Below are 4,962 nucleotides of genomic sequence, written 5' to 3' on the forward strand. Positions count from 1 at the left end.
ACTGCAGAATCACTAATACCAGTTTTAGCATCAGCATTTCCTCATGAGGGAGTCGGAGTGTCCTGAGCCTTCCTCTGAAGATGCTGATGGAAACTGCAGTTGGTCCTTAGTCTGTGGTGAAGATTTAGAGAGACACAGAGGACAAGGGTGAAGAACAGCACAAAGCCTGTGCAGATGACATCATGACCCTCTGACATGCTGTGATTTCTACATGAGGAGCTTGCTGTAAGGATCCACAGTTCAGATGCTGTCATTTGCAGGACTGAGCCAGCCAACTTCAGGACTCCGGGGACATCCTCAGGGAGCCTGGGATGTATGTTTAGTATAAACCATGTTATGTGATTATGGCCCCTGTATGCACAGATATGTTCATACAGGGCCATAGTTTAATAAGGCTCTGTTTCATCTGGAAACAATCTGTTAAGAGTATGTAGGTTGTGCTTTAAACGCATGGGTCATACAACTCTTGCTCTCTCCTCTCAGTGCTCTCAAGGTTGTGGGAACACAGGACTAAGGATGAGTGGTGTTCCCTTCGTGAATCTGGCTCACATAAAATAAGCACAGGACTTTGTATATTCCACATGCAAAATTGCTCTTTTCCAAGTTGAGGCTAGGGGAGTTACTGGATAAACATGACTACACGAGGATACCTTGTCATTGTTAGGTGATGACAGCAGAATTCTTCATGACAGCCAGTAATGCATGTGCCTCACCTGCCCCAGCCTTGGCAGGACACCCCCATTGGGACAGGATAGGCCTTCTAGAAAGGGGACCACAGTCACTCAGTTGCCACTGAGATGATTCCTGTTGTTTTGTATTTGCTGAAGATTTCCTGATTAATATAGGGCAAGAAACCCTCAATGAGCAAATGCATTGATTATTTCTGGTTACTTTTGGAACTGGTTTACTGTGTACAGATCTGTGTTTATAGTTATTAGTTAGATGTTTCATAGTGCAAGAATCCTAAACTCTAGTCAGATGAAAAGAAGATTCTGACTTAAGCGGACGAATTTATGTGTGACAAGTATGAACATGGATTCTGTGCTCAAGTGGCCGCTGGGACATGTTTTGTACCTACAGTTACATCCTGACCAGTTCCTGAAACCTTTCCAATTATAATTTGGGTTTTGTGTGTATGTGTGTGCACATGTGTGTGTGCGAGCACGTGTGTTGCCTATGTCTTCATTTCTGGGTATACTTCTTGAATCCAGAATTCAACTTCATGATTCTCTTCTCATTGGCCTTCCAGTGTGATTTTTGAGAAACAGTCTCTCCCCGATTCTGGAGCTCATCAGCTCTCCTAGACTCCTTCCTGGGAATCTCAAGAGTAGGGATTACCACTGTGTCCTGGCACTGCTGATATTATATGCTGGTACTGGGACACAAATCTACGTCCCACTATTTTCTGAAAAGTACTCTGCCAACTGAGGAATCCCCCTAACACAATCCCTAGTTCCAGTTTCTTAGTCCCAGTGTTCGCCATGAATGTCATTCTCTGTGTATTTCATGAACTGGATGTTCTTCAGAATGTGGAAGTCCATATCTCATTCCCCAGACTAGAGGTTAAGTGGTGTCTGTCCACCTGTGTTGATGTGACTTTGGTCTGTGCCCTGAAAAAGATGATGACCCAAGAAGAAGAACAAAGAAGTTTTCTGCCTGTTGGCCAGAACTCTCACCATTATGCTGGAAGTAACTCTTGTAGACCAGGCTGGCCTTGAACTTATGGATATCCACCTTCCTCTGCCTCCTGAGTGCTGGGATTAAAGGCATGGGCCACCACCTCCCAGCCTAGGGATTATTTAAAAGCTGATGCTGGATGGTACAGTTTAGAGAAACCTCCATTTCCAACCCCTCTCTATGAAATTTGTAAAATGGTTTCAGGAAATACCTTAGTCAGAGAGTGTTGCTCCAGCATGCTACAGTATCTGATATAGATTTGTAGCACTGGACAGATGGAAGAGGGAAGCCAATATCTGTAATGTCAGCAGTTGGTAGTAGAGGCAGAATGAGCAGATGTTTGAGGTCACTCTGAGACACATAGGGCCTTCATTGAACTTCAGAATGGCCACTAGCCCTACCTCAAAGAATCAAAATTCAAAATACTTTTAGACACACCAATCAGTCCACAAAAGTCCAATTGATTCTTTATAATCCTTTCTCCATTCTATCTCTCTCCTGTCTTTCTTCTCTCCCCCCCATGTGTATGTGTGTGTATATCTGTGATTCTTTGTATATGTATATGGGTACACTTGTGTCTGTGTACACATATATTCCTTTAGTGTATATGCATGTGGAAGCCACAGGGAAACCTCATATTCACCTTGTTTATGTGACACAGGTCATTCATTCACATCAGGTCTCAGTGATTCTGCTAGGTTGGTGGCATTGACAGTGAGTAATCAGCAGATGGCTGCCTTGCCAGTGGTGGGATTCCAAACATATGTCACCATTCCTGTTTGTCAATGGAGAGGGGGAAGACAGGAAGTCAGAACTCATGATTGTCTACCAAGCAGTGAATGGACATCACTTTTTCAAGCTTCCTTTGCTTTTTTAGGAGAGGGTTTCTCTGTATAACAGCTCTTGCTACCGTGGAACTCCCTTTGTGAACAAGGCCAATCTTGATCTCACAAAGATACTCCTGTCTCTGCCTCCTAAGTGTGCTTCCTTTGATTTGGTTTTCATGTTTTCCCTAGTTTCTCTGATGTCTTTTTGTGTCTCTGAATTTCCCCAGGCAGATCTGTGCTGATGGCTGGACAGATAAAGCAGGGATATCTGAACTGAAGGCACCTTCTTAGGCTTCTTTTTTCTTGACCTATAAATTTTTTCAAATACGGTTATAGCTTTATATCTCTTAAGGTCTCCTTTTCATTTGGCCATCCCAGACACTGTCTGTTTTCTTCCCACCAATGAGAGCCCTAGGACCATATGACCCTGAGCACAGAGGACCTTACTAGCTACTTCCTAGACTACTCATGCCAATGCAGTCAAGAAGCATCAGGTGTCCCTGTGGCCAAGCTGCAGACATGACATGTCTGTGTGCTTCAGACACAGCTACCAATAAGACATAGGTGCCCTGAATCATGGGCTGCTACAAGAGTCAATGCCAAAGCTTTTGTGTGAAATAGTTCTGAAAAATACTTGCCACGGTGAAATCAAACAGGATTAGAAAATCCTGACTCAGAAGTTATGCTGCAATATTTCAATTTACTTGGGACTGGATATCATAGGTTTATATCAGTGTTCAGAGATGGATCAGGATAAAAATCAAGTGAACATTTAATAAAATACATAATAATAAAATAACAAACAGAGAAATTTCTGTGTCAGGCTTGGAAAACTTTGTTTAAACTCTGGAGAGTGGAACATAGTGGCAACATCCAGCGAAAAGTAGCCATAGCATCCTTAGTACTGAAACAGTGTGGGAAAGGGTTCCACACAAAGCTATGAGCCAACATTCTGTTGTGGTCCCAAAGAGGCAGCTTACAACAGGTTACCCTGCTGCTCTTCACAGATTCAAGGGACATGTGATTTTCGGCAGACTCATCTGAAGAGACAAAAAGGAAGTTTTAAACACAGGAGCTTTTAGCTAGAATGATGTGAACAAAATCACAGTTATCGCAGGTTGAGAAATATATCCTGCACATAAGAACAATCATTTATGAAAGATGAAACCTTCACCCATGTTTTTTCTCTTCCCTTTTCTTTTTTTTTTGTTAATTAGCCTTTTTATTGTTTTTTTATTTTTTTTAAAATTGAAGGTCCCTTACTGGTCCTGTTTTCATGAGTGGCTGAGAACAAGAGGAAGGGGAGGGCAACCAGCTGGCAAGGGAGGATCATTTCCACATTTCATTTACACACAAAACTAAACAGACAAGCACAGAGTCACTATTGCGGTTATAAGTTGGCAGCATGGGATGGGGGGGGATGAGGAATAGGGGTGTCATTAAAAAAATAGGTCAGGCTCCACCAAAACTGGGTGCCTGAGTGACTTGGTCTGCTTCAACCCAAGAGGAATCAGAAGATCAAAAGCAGCTTGGGAAGGCCAGAACCGTCAGGGTGGAGGGAGAAGGACAGCCCAGGGGGTAGGGGGGTCATTTGGCAACTGGGGTGAAGGGATTACCCTCACCCTGCTGGGATCCCCCCAGCCCCTCATGTCTGGCAGGAAAGGGGCAGCCTGCAACATCCATGAGCAGGTCTGGGGCTGCTAGATGTTCCAGGCAGGGGCTGGAGGCAGCTCACAAAGGCTTGCACTCCAGGGAGATGACGGCACTGCCACCTAGTTTCTCTGCCAGGGTGCAGCGGTCCTTGACCTCCTCATAACAGTTTGCTTGTAATTCATGCTTGATTCCTGTCAGCTTCTTCTTGATGGCATCCTTGGAGCTGGCGTAGATCGTTTTGCTCTTAAGAGATGCACTCTCAGCGGCCCAGAAGAGGAACACCAGGTCTTCTTTCTTGCTCTCCTTGGTCTCCTAGGTGGCATGGTAGAGAGCGTAGGAGCAGTTCTTGTCTGGCAGCATCTTGACAAAGGTGGTGTAGGGATCGTCCAGAGTCTGCCCCACATCTCCTACCAGGATCTCCTTGCCCTCCTCCAGGATGATGTTCTTCTTGTCCTCACTCAGGCAGAAGAGCACTGCCTTCTTGTGTTTCTTCACTTCTTCTGGCATTGAAGACTAGTGCACTTTCATGTCATTGAACACCTTGATGACACCATCAGAAACAACCACTCCAGAAGCCATGTTTCCAGAAGTTAAAGGGAGACAGGGAGAGCTAGAGAAGAACTGAGCCATTGCAGCTGCTACTGGGATCCGACTCTCTTCCCTTTTCTTCATGACTCCCAGCTGTAGTGTGTGTCTGGGCTCATATGCGTCTTCTGGAGCACTGCCAGTGTTCACTCCTGTGTGAGTAGGAGGGGTTCTCAAGTGTCACACTGACTTCGCTTCCTGAGACATTCTCCTTGAACTG

General features: G+C 44.8%; 1 pseudogene; it reads right to left on the reverse strand.

Annotated features, from left to right (window-relative positions):
- Positions 1 to 4,235: 4,235 nt before the first annotated feature.
- On the reverse strand, positions 4,236 to 4,736 carry LOC142847384 (cofilin-1 pseudogene; annotated as a pseudogene).
- Positions 4,737 to 4,962: the final 226 nt, after the last annotated feature.

The sequence above is a fragment of the Microtus pennsylvanicus genome, chromosome 3 (assembly GCF_037038515.1).
Source record: "Microtus pennsylvanicus isolate mMicPen1 chromosome 3, mMicPen1.hap1, whole genome shotgun sequence".
Lineage (NCBI taxonomy): Eukaryota > Metazoa > Chordata > Mammalia > Rodentia > Cricetidae > Microtus > Microtus pennsylvanicus.